Source organism: Anser cygnoides, chromosome 2, assembly GCF_040182565.1.
Source record: "Anser cygnoides isolate HZ-2024a breed goose chromosome 2, Taihu_goose_T2T_genome, whole genome shotgun sequence".
Taxonomy (NCBI): domain Eukaryota; kingdom Metazoa; phylum Chordata; class Aves; order Anseriformes; family Anatidae; genus Anser; species Anser cygnoides.
Window position 1 is genome coordinate 86710693 of NC_089874.1, and position 15590 is coordinate 86726282.

A 15590-nucleotide genomic window follows, 5' to 3' on the forward strand; every position below is an offset into this window, starting at 1 on the left:
ATCGGAAGAACTACTGATTTTTTTTTTCCTATTTAAAAGGTGGAGGCACGGGTTGGAAAACTTTCTTTTTTTTTTTTAAATCTAACACTGTTCTTAAAGTTCAGAACGTGTAAAAGGACAGCATCACTGAGCGATGCCGCGACACAGTCTGATCACTCCTCTTGTCAAATATTCATTAAGCCTTTCTCAAATTACCACGTGTTCTGTTTAGCAGCTATTTTAGTATAACTTCTTGCAGTCACGGAGAAGAGACGCTGTTGACCACAACTATTAAGTACTGCCTTTGTAGAATAAAGCGAAAATGTAGAATTCCCAAAGACTATATTTTGAGGAGTTTTGCAACAGCATGCTGTAACAGAGTTGTTTGAGTCTCAATAGACATGGGGGGAGCTGTCAGTGTCAATGTAATTAAACGTAAAACTTGTATACCTGTGGGTATCTACTACCAGCATTCCCCTGATTCTCCTTGTCTTTGTTCTAGGATAGACGTCTTTGCCCGTGGAGGTTTCTATCAGGCACAGTCCCTGTTTCCTTCATTTTCTTTTAGCAGTGGAATTTGCGTTGTACTGAGTTTTTTTTTTTTTCTTTTGGAGGCATCCTTTATAGCATTGCACCGTTAGCCCTGCGATGCTAGCTGGAGGAAAACTTGTTCAGTAGGGCTTAAGGCCCATCATAACCACCCCAAAATGCTTCACAGTGGCAGAGAAGCTGTTTGTCCTACACTGGACCCAAGTCACAACATGGACTTGGACCGTTTTAGGCTGTTTGGCCAATAGTTGCCCTACGTGGGGTTTGCTACTTCCGTTAAGAAACTGACGTTGATTTTCTTAGGTTGCTTTCAGATAAAAGCTTTTGATAGACTTCTGCGTCTTGCATGACGTCGGTACTTCCCTCCCTGCCTCTATTTAGGACCTGTCGTGAGGAGTTGCTCATGACTGATGTGAGGGCTGGGTGAAAGAAAAGCTGATGGATGTATGCATTTAGGAAACGGCTGGTGTATTTTGTGGGGATCTTAATATGAGAGGGGAATAGTGCTTGACTATCTGAACTTGATATTAAGTTTGCAAAAGAACACTTAACTTTTCTGAGTGTTGTGCCATTTTGAACAGACATAGTGAGCGTCCAAGTTACTGTGTCTCTTAGGGATTTGTGTTTAGCTTATGCAAAATCTCAGTGCCTTATTTTATAACAAATGGAAAATCCTACAACTGGAGAATTGGGTGATAGACATGCAGAAATAGTGTTGCCACTTAATAAATAAATAAATAAATATGTGGAAGCAACACTGTGTTAGTAAATACTGTTGTTGTTTTTTTGTTGTTGTTTTTTTTTTTTTTCCTTCCCACAGTGGTGACAGGCCTTTCAAGTAGTCCTTGCAAGGATCTCTATCACATGACCCATTCTTTTGCAAAAGTTCCCTATTGTGTACCCGCTGCCATTATTTTCCATTAACATTCTGTAGCATGTTCATTGTGGCCTGCCAACCATTCAAGCAGTTATACATCTGCTAACAGTGTTAAGTGCTTGACTAATCTTCTGGACTTTTACTGGATTCACTGAAGTCAATGGACTACTTAGTCTTAAAATTAATGTATGCTTTAGAGTGAGCCTGGATCAGATGTTATGGATACTACTAAGGCAATCTTCATTCCTGTATCGTCTTTTTTTTTTCTTTTTTTTTTCTTTTTTTTTTTCTATAAGCATTTTTGCTCAGAACAGTTTTTGTATTTGAGCTGTGGGTATTGTATATTGTTGCAGGAGTTTTCTAGTCATTGCATTAGAAATCAAACCCCTTGAGAGTGAGAGCAAGCAACTGTATGTTGAAAGGCTAGTGTTCAATAAATGGGATTTTAGCTGCTTGTTCGCTACATCCAAAGATAGTTTTTCTTTGAGGGAGGAGGAGGAGGAGGAGGAGTGGAGAATGGTTGCCACATTGCACTGATTAATGGTTTGCCTACTGCGATTAATGCAAACTTGCATTGGTATGTATGTGTCATTGCAGGGATGATGTTACTCAAAGAAATAGGTATTTTTTTAATCCCCAAGAAGAAAAAATAAACAATTGTAGTAATTACTGGGAATACAAATAATGCATGTTTTATTTTTTGCATTATGTTAGTAATTCCTACAGGAGCTGTCTGGTTCATGAATACCGCTGTGTCTCAAGGTGCTAACAACCAGAACGGTGTCAGTGCCAGGGCTGGGTGTCTAACAGAAAGACTTTCAGATATAATTAACATTTCTTAACGTTGTAACTGAAAATGTTCAATACCAACACAGATTGCCCAAAAGTGAAACTGTGTAAGACCTAATTGAAGAGATGGCATCATGTATAATGATCTCCTATAAACTAGGTTATAAAACAACTTGAAATTATCAAAATAGCAATTTATAGACTGCATCTCAAATTTGAAATAAGGCATGCAAAAGCATGCAGTGACTCAGTTTTAACCAAGTAAGCTTAGAAACGTCCTCAGAAAGGGGTTTCAGTGTAGTTACACTCAAGCTGTTGCCACTGCCAAGTGGGCACGTGTATGCATAATGTGTGCATGTGTATGTAGTGGTTCTTGGGACTGTGCAATTGCTGTGCTTATTCTTGGTCTAGCTGCTTCACTGCTCTGAACTGCAATTGCAGTTTTGGCAGTAGCTTTCTGATCTGTGCTGCTCCGAAGCTTACTCTGCCGACAGTTCAAGCAGCGATACAGATCACACAGGGCAGATGGCAACAGAAACACAGGGAAACTCTTTCAATAGCCAGAGCATTGCACAGGTGCCGGCTCCTCTGAAGCATCTCTTGCTGGCAAGAATCAGATGCATGATCCGAAGAGGTTTGCTGAGGACCAGAGGGAGAGGAGGCAATGAAAGGGTGTTGCTGAGGTAGTTTGTGCCTCAGGCTATGTGGTGGGGGTTGCAGAGCCGCCCCTGCCTTTTCATCCATCTAAAGGAAGATTAAGGGCACATAAGACAGTGGAAAGTGATTTTATGCATTGCTTTATTACAAGTTGCCCTTAAAAGCTAAAAGGGGAAAAAAAAAATGTCTGAAGACTACATCATACTCTCTCAGCTGTACTGAAAATTTAGGTTTAAGAAATGCATGTTGATGTGCATCACTTTGTATAGCGTTAGTTGTTAAGAATATAATGTGGCCACTCTGTGTGTAATGATGACACGTTACAAACAAGAACTGAAGCATGTCTTAGACACTCCTGCTGCCACTTATTAAAACGTCAGTGCTCAGTCTCATGTTGGCAAGCAGAATCTTCTTTCAGGTCTTGTAAAATCAGAAAGAGAAGTCCTTTCTGAAGTGGGACTGTGTGCATGTGTTGTATTAGTACTACAGTAACGCTGGCTTATAAAAACGTGGCATGGGGTAATATAAAAATATGCTTTTTTACTCTTTATAGTGCAGAGTTCTAAGTTTATCAGGGTCTAAACAGAATCCTTCTGCTCCTTCATCTGCCTTGTCTCACTCTTCTCCCTACTTGCTGGGAACCTTCCTTTGCCCTTTCTCCTTCTGTATGCTTTTCATTGCATGTGACATGTTGAACCTGCTTCCCTGCTGAGATGTATGGCAGGACTGCTATTTAATGGTGAGTGTTGACAAGTTTTAGCGTTTTGGTGTGTAATCATAGGGGCACAGAACAGATCAGCTTATGTGACTGTGTATGGGATAAATGACATTACCACTAGTCTGGATTCAGATTCCCTTTCAATTGTGTGAAAATATCAAATCATCTAGATATCGTTGGCTCATCACCATCTTAACAAAAAATTATCTAGTCAAGTGTTACAAATTCTCTGGTAAATCACAATGTGCTGTGCATTTGTGCTAGAATGGCTGTATTACTGCTTGCAAGCATACATGCAGCCACCCCCTTCCTTCATACCTCTACATGGGGAACAAACAACTCTTTCAGCAGAGTTAGTGTTAGAATCAGTGTTAGACCTAACCCGAGTTAAAATCAGCCTCTTCAAGGGCTTTAAACTATATGGAAGTATTATTTTTTTTTAGAGTGCATCAAAACCGAATTCCCACCAACGTTTGGAAATGCAGGCAAGACTTCACCATGCGCATCATCATTCGGCTTTTGAGCAGAGCATTGTAAATAGTGAAGGTGCAAGCAAAGTGTTATCCCCAAGAGCTAAGCCAAAGTGGATCTAAAACCCCAGAATTGAAAGCGCCTTGTGCTTTAAAATCACCATCTGAGGTATAGGGCTGAACTAAGTCTTCTGTGGACAAGTAAGGAAGGAAAATCTTTTTATTTTTTATTTTTTATTTTTTGTCTTTAAGTTAAACAATGAGACAGGCTATCAATGTGATTGATGATAACAAAAAGGACACTCACTTGTTTCCCTTAACTATTTTTCTTTCATTTTTACAGAATCTTGTGAGTATTTCTTTTACGGGGAGAACAAAACTGCTTCATTAATTCTAGTCAAAATGGTTTTCTATTGATTTTTTTTCCTAGGTTCTGTTTGTTTTGATTAGCTGGAAAATTCCTACATCTGCCTGTCAGAGCCTTTACACATGACAACATTCTTAATGCCCTTTTGTTCTGGGACAGACAGTGCAGTTCCAGTTTTTTTTTCCCCTCCTTATATTCTTGTTTTGAGACTTTCTTTCAGACAAAAAAGCAAAACAGAAGGGTTTGAGGCATCCAGTAATATTCCAGATACTAATCGGAGTCTTATAATTTGATAACCCTGTGATCCTGTTGTTTTTTTCCTCATTGTAACCTGGAGGTTAGAAGTGCTGATGCTGGACTCTCAGCTGCTACAAATACACATCTCAGTGTTCACTTTGCTTTTCCTTTGCCACTAGTTCTACTTCCACCTATTCCTTCAGTGATAATTCTGTTATCAATTGTTTCAACTAAAACATTTACCCTAATGCTCAAGTCCCCCTTGAACCTGAAATGGAGAGTCTTCAGCGATAAAGCAGAAGCTGTAAGGTGAATGTCTTTGAAATACCTTGTTATTGCCATAGTTTTTGTTCCTGTGTCTTTCAAATCTAGTTTGCATGTAATTAAGGAGAGGCATAATTGACAGAACCAAGTAAAGAGGCTCCGTTTTCATGGGTATGTCTTTGAGCTAAAGAACTTGAGCTTTGACTTCCTGTGCGAGTAAACACTATGGATATGTCTGAATTTGCATCCTGGCCATAACCTGTCCCTGCGCTTCCTTTTCTTGATATGGTAAATCAGTTGGCTGATCTTCCTGACGGTCTTTCAGAGGGGTAAGAAAACAAATAAGTATTTCAAAATAACAAGCTCTTAGGTGAAGAAAACCAGTTTACGGCGTTGTTGAAAGGAGATCCAACTGATAGGAGATTACAACAGTTTAACTGAATGTGGGAAACTGAGTGTCAGTGGCTGTTCCTGGATTTTTAGGTGAATGCAACATCAAAGATGCTTCAGATCAGCACTGAGGCCTTCACTGTTGCTTGTAACCACACAACCTGGCACACAGTTTCTGGCCTCTGGTCTTGAACTTTTGCAGTTCACCCATAATGCTGGATTCAAGTGCTGTTCCTAAGCTTGCAAGCCACCTGCAGGAATTTCTTAAGCATCAGAGTAGAATTTCAACAACCTGTGCTTGTTTACCTGCTGAAAGGAAGTATGGGGAGGACTTGGCAAAAAGCTAGCAGAGAAGAGTCAGTGTCTGTAGCAGAGAGCCACTTCATCCAAGGATATGGAATCCTTTTGTCAAATTTTTCGTGGCTACTGAAATCCCACAAAATTATATCAAGCTGAAGAGCAGCTTTTTGGAGGCCTACCTTTATGGAACTTTTGTTTAGCAGTATGAAAACCCATTGCTAGCGTTGACACTAATTCATAGAGCCTTTCCTTGCTTATGTTCAGCTGTATTACTTTCAGGTTTGAGATTACAGTAACAGTTGGGGTCTCAGGGACTGTGATGGGCCCAGACTTCTGGGTCTTGAGGCCAGGCTGCTGGGGCTGAGTCTTGCCTGGGCCTGTCTGTCACTACTGCTTTGTCCTGTGGGCCTGGATCGTGTCCCTGCATAGCTGGCTGCCTCTTCAGTTGCCAGGTACGTGATACTGGGCCCTCCCAAATGTCTTTGGCCTTAAACTCATTTGCTGAGAGTTGAAAGGAGTGCTGTTAGGGGTGATAAGGGAGCGTTAGGCAAGGGGAAGGTCTCCTTGAGCTCCAATTTCTGGTACTCAGGCTTTTGGGGCATAAGTGGAAATACTTGCTTGTGCTGTGTGGTGTAAATCGGAGCAAGCATTGGTCTTGCTTGTGTGCTGGGCCAAGGCAGTACAAGCATGAGCTGTGGCCTCCTCGTGGTCCGGAATCCCATTGCGAAGCATTACACAATAGCCTGGAAACGTTCGTTGTGAAAGCTTCAATAAATAGTATCAGAAATCTTTAGGTATATAAGGGAAGGGAGGACACACGCACACACCTTCATTATTATTGTACTAGAAAACTTCATCATTTCTGGTTGTTGTAGTGCACAAATCGTCTGCAGTAAGCAGAGTAGGTGAGATCTAGAAAGTCAGTGCAGATCTAGTCAGTAGCATAACCACTCATTTGCTGGGTTATCTATCAGCTTTAGGTTCTCCTCTGCACACAGCAGCTTTAAAAGAGTGCAGGTGCTTGTAATCAAAAGTTAAAGTGGTTAATTACGGTAGGAAGATTACAGGCTGGGGAAATGAGGAAGGTTCCCTTCACTTAAGGACAAAACCTGGGTGAGAAAGTGTCTGTGTTTGCCCATGCTGAAGTGCAAAGTGTTTGCAGGGCTTGTGGGGAATGTGTTAGCTGCCAGTGGTGGCTGCCAGAAACTGTGCTGGACCAAATTCTCCCTGTGAGCAGCTGTGGGAGATAAGAGGCAGTTTCGCTGTAAGAGTGGGGTCGAACTTGAAGATCACCTGGGTATGGACTCAGAGCAGACAGAATACTTTTTGGTTTTAATAGGAGTGGTATTAGAGAGGGCAGAGGGAGATTGTCTAATGATAATGAATTCATGGAACTGTGTATTATTGTGAGTGGGTAGAAGCAAAAGTCAGAATTTAATACGCTGAAATCAGGAGGCCCAAGTGATGACTAATCTTACAATTACAAGGCAAGGCATATGAAACTGCTGGTTGGGTGACATAGATTTTAATAATAAGTACATCAGACAGCAACTTGTAGTGTATAAATGAAGAATAGAAAAGTGCGATATTTTAATACAAGTAGCTGGGTATCTCAGGCAACCCTCATTTATCTGAGAAAATTTTTGCAGACCCTTTTCCATATTTCTTTCTCTCTCACACGTTGTATGTCTATAACTTGCCTTGTGGCCCCTTACCCTCCCCCTCCAGCCCAGCTGCGAGCCCATTCCGTTTATCAGATAGCCAGCTGTGCTGCGCTCAGGCAGTAAAACCTTTTGATCATAGGACTAAAGTTATCCTTGGGCTTAAACAGTGTTGCCTGGGAGGAAAGCAAGGGTGGAGAAGGAGCTCTGGCCCTCTGATGCTGGGACAGGTTTCCTGTGACAGGAGAGCAAAAGGAATCCTTCTCACAGGGGCCTTCCCTGAGCCCCCCAGTTCAGCAAGGATCCAGATATATTTGAGTCTGCTCACCAAAAGGTGCCAGAAGTTCTTCAAAGGCTTTGTATTGAAGCCCTAGGACTGTGTTTTGCAGCGGAGGGTGAGTTGGATCCTTTCTGATGTTTTTGGGAGGAAGGGGAGGCAGAGAAGGTGGAGGGAGACAGCCCCTCATGTGCTGGGAGCGAATATGCACAGGAGAAAGGGAGGATGAAATAAAAGAACAATTACAGACCCGCTAATCACAGTGCTTTGTTATACATTACAACAAAAGCTGATTTAAAAGATAATACAAGATGAGAAGATAAATGGTTAACGGGGTAATTTGCAACATGAGTTCACCAAAGCCAGATTGTGTTAGAATAACCTGCTCCCTGACCTGTTCTTAGATTATATCTGATGTGGTTCTGTTTCCTACCAGAACTGTGAGTACACATTTTCTGTAGTACCACTTGGGAAATAGTTAAGCTGGAAAAGATGGATATTCTTGCAAGAATGGAGTTGGGCAAGGACCTGGTCAAAGGAGAAGTGCCACTGTGTCATTTTGAAATAAAATTAGTGGAAAGGAAGCGTGCTACTAATAACGTTCCGCAAGAAGAACTCTTTGGGGCACTTGAAAAATATTTTTTCATTTTTTTATCTTGGCACAAAACCCAGGAACATGCCAAGGAAGCTTCTGGTTAATGTGATCTTAGGAAGCATTTCCTGAACAAAGGAAGATAAATCCTGCGTAGAAAGAATTTCCCAGATCAGGGGGAAAAAACAGACCTGGAGCTGAGCTGATAGCAAAACTAATAGCTGGTTACAAATCAGGGATCTTTGGCTGAAAAAAGAGTGGGGAAAGACCTGGGTGACCTGCTAGTCTGCAGTATGTCCCAGCCACCTATCTTAGAAACACAACAGAATATTTCATGGCCTTATCATGTAACAAGCAAAATTTGGGAGTGTTAAGTATGGTAAGGACTTTATCTGGGGAACTGTGTTCAACTGTGAGCCTCTGGGTTCAAGAAAGACTCTTTCCAGTCCTCTTCTGTTCTAAACTAATTTGTCTGAATGCTCAAGAAATTAAGAAGCCTGACTTTAGCTCGTATAGCTGCAATTAGTAAATGGAGGCTGTACATCAAGACTAATTAATCCTGGTAAGAATTAGTAATTTCATGAAGGATTTGCCAGGCTTTTTTTAAAGATCAGTCAAGGCCCTGCTGGCATTTGGGGAAGTAGCACCTGACCAAAGAGGGAGTGAAGGCACAAAGTAACACATTAGTGGCATGTTTTTGCACAGCAGGCTTTGCTGTTAGGGCTTTGACTAACCAGCCGTGATGTGTTTGGTTTGTATTCACAATCTTTGTGGTAGCTAATGTTCTTCAGTTTTCCCTTGAAGACTTGAAAGTGGTAGCCACATTGAAAACAGAGTGGCTCTCGAGTCATAATTGCACTTTTTCTGGTTTCTGACCGAGCTTCAAAGCTTATTCATAAAAACTTAGCGTTTCTTTCAGTCTGAAGTTGGAGTTCTTGTCTGTGTTGCACCTAGAGCTGAATTTGAAGGTAATGCTGGACCTAACTGAACAGTCTTCTTCAAAGTGATCTAATTTGTGTCCTGCCTGGCTTAAGATCCCATCCTGAGTATCTGGTAATTACTATTTTAGTCCCAAATCTCTGCTTCTCTGAAGTGTATCATGCAAGTCGCTGCTTTTCTCTGTCTTGCAGTAAGATTCAGACTGCTTTTGTAAAATTAGGCCAAACTTAATGCAAATGTCTTCATTTGCCGGTTGTATGATCACAGAAGTATTGGTTTCGCAGGTAAGGATGGCATCCATTTGATATGCAAACGATGTTGATTTGCATTTATGAATAATCAGGAACTAATTGTGGGACAGTTCAAAATCCCTCAAGTGTCTGTCACCTTTGGACTACAGTGCATCTTGTCATTCAAATGAAACCACTGTTAAAGTCCTCCTTGAAACTGAATCCCTCCAATGGTTTGTCACAAACTGTTGTTATAACTACTGTGAACACCTTTCGTATGTTTCTTACCTTAAGCCTGCTGTCTTTTTGCTGGTGGCCTGTCAGCATTCGTCCCTTGCAGCATTTGTCACAGCCATTTCCTCTTAGCTTGGCCTTGGAGTTACAGGACTCTCATAGGTTATTCTTTTCCTTTCTGTGCTTTTAGGGAAAATCTGAATCTGTGAGATTAATGACACACTGCAAAGTCTTTTTTACTGTTGTTTTTTTTTTTTGGGGGGGGGGTGCGAATGTGTCCTTTTGTCTGTTTGTTTTAAATACATTACTTGGGAGGAAAAAAAAAAATGTAACCATCCATTTCATTTTTTGTTTGCTGCTTATTTTGGAAGGGTTCACATATGATTTTTTCTGAGTTCTTGGAAGTTTGATATTAAATGCTTACTATTATTGTTTAATTGCTCTATTAATAAGCATAATGGATTAAAAGAGAAATTTGTTGGACATGAGCTGTGCAGCAATTACTTCATTTTAAACTTTGCTTAAGTCTTTAAGCCCCTCATGGTCTCAGTATCAACACTATTCCTTTTCTTCATCACTACATTCAGCATTTCTTTTATTCAGAGAAAATCTGTTAGAATTGCTGTAGATTATAATGATTTTAATAATAGGAGATTACTTTTAAGTGTTCTAGCAGAGGTCTCGATACGTATGTAATGGGAGCAACCTGAAAACAGCTTGAATAATACTATAACAATCGGTTGAACAAAAAGCCTTAATTGTAAAAGTGGATAATCAGTGGGCTAAACTTTTTACAAGCATAAGTAAAGAATTTAGACTGTATTCAAATTGATTATTTGTAAATTTAATAAAACCTGCATGTTTTCACTCTTGTATTTTAAATGCAATGAGTCTCAAATAGATGATTGAAAACTTGATGAGTACGCAGAGTATTACAGAACATCCAGAGATCTTCCCTTTCTTGAATGTGGTATTGAAAGAAAGAGATAATAGACCCATTTCCCCTGGAATGTCACAGACCTACACCTGGGGTCTTAGTGAATTAGCAAATGCCTGCTGAGGACGAGAAGGCTGCTGGAAGGAGAAGGTGTTTAATATTCTATCAAAAGTGACTTTACTTAAAAGAACAAATGCTATCTGATTTTTTTTTTTTCGTTCTCTTGGCGAAATGCAAGTTTGGGTACAAAGTGTTACAGATTAAAATCTCCAGAAGTTAATATTGCTCGCACATCTTATAATATGCAATCTCATTGTAAAAGGAATTACAAAAGATAAGTTGCAAACACTATTTTTTTTCTGTGAGCAACCCCCAAGTGTGGTGTCTTGGATTTCAGCTGTGTGTAGCAGAGTCTGGAACGTAATGCTTGCCAAAGAAGTATGTGCAATATTCAACAGAGAACAATATTTTTTAGAAGATGCATGCATGGTTGGGATTCATTGGAATGGTTTCTTTGCATTTTCACTGTTAGCAGGAAAAGCTACCTGCTGAAACTGAACAAGCAGGAGTGCCAGTATGATTAGATCAGAAATTCAGCAAAGGCCAATGGAGGAGTATTGTGTAGTTGGACTGAGTTGACGCTTCATTACCCCAGGGAGTTTTGTTTTCTGGTGTTACCCTTACCAAAGTGTTACACAGTGACATTTCCCCTTCAGAATCAGTCCTTTGCAAAGTGCATTCCTTAATCAACACATTTTCTGTGCCAGTTGGAGTCTTCCCTGTCTAGTTTGGTCTAAGCTCTGGGTGTCCATGGCACTTGGTGTGTGGCGGGGAGCCAGCGCAGAAGCAGGCTTCCCTGTTTGCCTTGGTGGAGGCAGTGATAACTTTTTAGCACATCATGCTGGATGCTGGAAGTGGTCTCTCACCCTACAAAGGTCTGTGGCTTTGGGGGTGTGTAGCCTGTACTGCTGCTGCTGACATATCCACGTCTGCCCCTGCGCAGCCTGCAGCCTTGTGGAGGAAGGCAGGCCTCGCCTGGGGGTTATAGGCTTGCTGTTCTTCCTTTTGGCTTGCAAAAGAAGACGAGTTAACTGTCAGGTTGTGCAAAATATCCCATAAAGTGTTTATTTCTGAATATTTTTTCTGCATCTCACCAAATACACTGAATGTATTGCCTTAGCACCAGCCTTACCATAGAGCTCGTGGAGCTCCAGAAGCTTTTGCAGTTAAAACTTGGGAATTAATAAATTCTCATTTCTAGTCGGTGCGGAAGTCGAGCAAAACTTCACAGGTCTCTTCTGTTCACCAAGAGGCTTGGTGTTGGTTTCTGGTTGTCGTGAGGCAGTGGTGAGCCCCCCGAGCAGCGCAGGCTGGGCATCGCCCTGATGCTGCATGTGGAAAATGGGGATTCTGGCCATGGGGTGCTGCCTCTTCCAGTGCTTCTTTCCCCTTTCCTATGAATTTGGCAGGACAGGGGGGGAATCGAAGAGGCAGAACTTAGGAGGAGGGAGGGAAAAAGCACCCAATGTGATCATGCAGTTAATAATTTAAAGGAAAAAAAAGTATATGATCTTTGTCTTTTACTTTCTGCCTTGATGAAGGCAAATTGTTGCTGTATGGTAGTGGTTGGTTTGGGGGAGTTTTCGTTTTCAGTTTTTTCTTCAGTGGCAGTTCTCTGGATCAGAAATGAAATGGGAATTATCTCCCTGAACTTGTCTGTCACATTTAATCTGCTGTTTCTTCCTGGCTATCTTTGCCTCTTATCTCTTTGCTCCCAGTCACACTACTTTTTTTCCCACTAACAATTTATTTTTGATAAAATGTTTTAAGCAGGTGAATGCTTTTCAACAGAATGAGGACAGTAGCAGGGAAAAGAAAATGTTGTGAGGAAACATACCTGTTTTTGTTTTTTTTTGTTTCCACCTACACTTATACTAATGTAGAATTTAAAATGAATTTATGGTTATTGGCTTTTTATATGGCTATTGATAACCATAACTAGGCACCAAAAGCACATTGCATAACTAAAACGTGAGCATAGAAAACTGAAAAAAATACTTGTCTTTGTTTCTCTTTTAAATGTGCTTAAAAATGTAACTAACTTCAACATTTGGTTTAAAAACTATTTTAAGTGGGATAAAAAATATGTTGAGATTTCTTATAAGACATAGTAAACGTATCACATTATTTTAAAGATTATTTTATTACACTTAAATGTATTTTTTTTTTGCTACCTTTCTTTATTTTTAGCAGTGATGGGAAAAGCACTAACCCTGGGTTACAGGCTGGTTTTGCGATGTCCTTTAAGCAGCCGAAGGCAATCTCTTTTGAGGAGACTTCCCTAAAACCCTTAATCTGGTTAATGGACAAATTGTGTCTGGGAAATTCCACGGTGTGAACCATGCTGCTGAATGCGACAATATCCCGGCAGTGAAACTGCTAATAGGTTTGGTGGTGCAAAGATAGTTTACAAGAAGCACCCCAGACCATTTATCATATTACAGTTTAATCTTTTAAATAGAAAGCATGAGGAAAAGCAGTCTAAGATACTAAAGTGAAGCGAGTATGTTCTTTCAGTTTTCAGGGCTTTTATATTTTAGCACATGAGAGATCGTCACAAAAAATAGTATGAGCCACGGATGCAAGAGAAACACATGCATGTTATTTGTAGACATCCAGTATTTGACGTGAATTGAAAGGCATCATACGTAATCAATCAACTCAGTGATGGTATTATTTCCTTCTTTATTTGTAGGGATATACCTGAGTCATGAACAGAGTAGTGGAAGGAGAATGGAAAAGGAGTGTAAAGACAAAAATTTAGTTTCATTCTGAACTTCTGCTGGTTAATCTTAATTTCAACATTTGGGTAAAAACCAAACAAACAAAAACTTGAGACCCAAATCAATATATAGAGTGTGTGTGCATAAAACCTAACCAGATGAGAGAAAGCTAAACCCAAATTAAAAGGAATTCACTCTAGAGTCTATTTTGGTTCTGGTTAGCGCAGATTATTGGTATGCTGGGGGCACAAACTGATGCACCCGAGGTGTGCATTAGCTGGTTCTGCCATATGGCCTGTCCTGTCTTACTGGTTAATGTAACCATCTGTCACGTCCTGACGATTTGTATTCACTTTCAGCACTTGAGTTAGATTTCGTTTTCTTCTCCTCCGTACCTTGCTTTTCATCACACAGTACTGGCATAGACCTGGTTTCTGAGCGTATTTCTTGATGTAGATACAGTAACATTTGTTGTAAGCTGTACTGTCCTTTTCCAATGGTATAAGGAGAAGATGCATGTCATCAGACAAGCACTCTGGAGAGGTTCCTACATACATTTCTGGAGAAAAAGGTCAGTGTTATTACCAAAATTCCAGTTATAAATGTTTGATTTCTTTCCTATCCCCTCAGTTCTCTCTAATTTTGCACCTGGCTTCACATCAGGTTCTTTACACATAAACTAGACCAGTTTAGTGTCTGTAAAATAGGTCGTCTTACTTATGAGTTCAGAGCAGAAACCCCACTGTTTATATCTTCTTTCTCATGTTGCTTTTTCTGAATGAAGCTATACCTCGCTTCACTTCTGTCTTCTGCAAAGCATGTGGCATGCCAAAGCCACAAAAAATGCTGCGCTTCTCCTGTAGTTTCTGTATGTGCAGTCTCGTTTCTATCTCAAGGATGAGCTCGTTGCAATGTTACCATCGTGTGGGTGATTTTATTGTGTATTTTTTCACTTGTAATCTAAGAAAAACTCATTGCAAATTAAATGAGCGATGTTGTCATTACATTTGAAATGAAAAATCTATACAGGCAATTGTGGATGGTCAATCCTCTCTGCTAAGAAATCAAATCTCCTGAGTGCTTTGCCTTGTAGTGTGTTCAAAATCCAAGTTTGGTACTCAGAGCCTGAAGTAGCCAGAGAGAAAATGTGTTGAAATGAGTGGGGTTGTAACAGTGTTAGATTAAATGATGTAAACACTGCTGATAAGTGTTTCTTCTTGTAATATAATGGATGTTGAGCTTCACCCTCAGCTCATGTCTCATTAATGATGTTCCTGTATTACATATATAAGGAGAAAGTGCTTAACGGTACCATTGAAGACTGTTTTGGCAGATTTCAAAATGAGGGGCTGAATAGTTTATCTGGTCAAATCTGTGTGGTTTTCTTCACGTTGAGCTGATAGCTTGTGTATTTCATAATTCTAATGAGCTCTGAAATCCTGGTGAGGAGGGCAGCACTGTGTGCTTCGCTCTTGGAGATGTTCAGAGTATCACGAATTCATAGGGCTCCGTAGGGCTCCAGCAAGGCAGGGTGACTCGTTGTAAAGGCTGTCAAAAGTGGCACAAATAAAAACTGTTCAGGGTTTATTAATGCATATATAAATGCCTGTGTATCCATTAATTTGAATAGTTTTAATGGCCCTAGCTTATTGAAATGAAAAATGCTGCCAGTGTGATGGTTTACTGTATTGACCTACACTGTCAGATTAACAGTGTCATTTAAATGCGTCTATTGTATTTATTTCCATGACGGCTTGCACAAACTCTGAATAAGCAATTAGGGATTATTTTGTGTCTCTCTCTCACATTACGCTTATCTGATTATAATATTTTTCTTCTAGGGGAAAGTGAGATTTTTGTCAAAAAAAAAAATCCTAGCAAACAACCATATCCCCATATTACTGAATAATATGGCAATCTTCATCTAGTAGGGATTTTTTTTTTTTTTTAAGGATAAAGGGTGGAGATTCTCTTTGGTCCAGTAGATAGGATTGCACTTTTCCTAGCTTCTTTCTATTATCACCCTTGGAAGAGAGCAAAACTTTTAGGAATGTGACATCTTCATTCAGTAAAACTTGTGGAAAACACAAGAGGCATCCCACTTAGTGTCGGTCTTATTTTGAAGACTTCAGAAAGCAGAGAAGACTCTCTTTTCCATTCTCATGGTTAATCAATTTTTGTTTAAAAAACAAATATACCCTGTTTTGTTTTTTAAGACTTATCTGCTTTGTTTCTATTTTTTCTTGCAGCTTTTTTTAGACCCATTTAGTCTTCTCCATACTTTCAGTTGTGATGGATCTCCCGCATTGCAATCAAATATTTCTTCAGTCTTTTTTTCGA

The 15590-nt window shown here is 40.1% G+C and overlaps 1 protein-coding gene across 12 annotated transcripts in view; it reads left to right on the forward strand.

The window, feature by feature from the left end:
* The window catches only part of CTNND2 (catenin delta 2), a 648554-nt gene that overhangs the window by 372552 nt on the left and 260412 nt on the right, over positions 1-15590 (forward strand). The gene's annotated exons all lie outside the window — the stretch shown is intronic.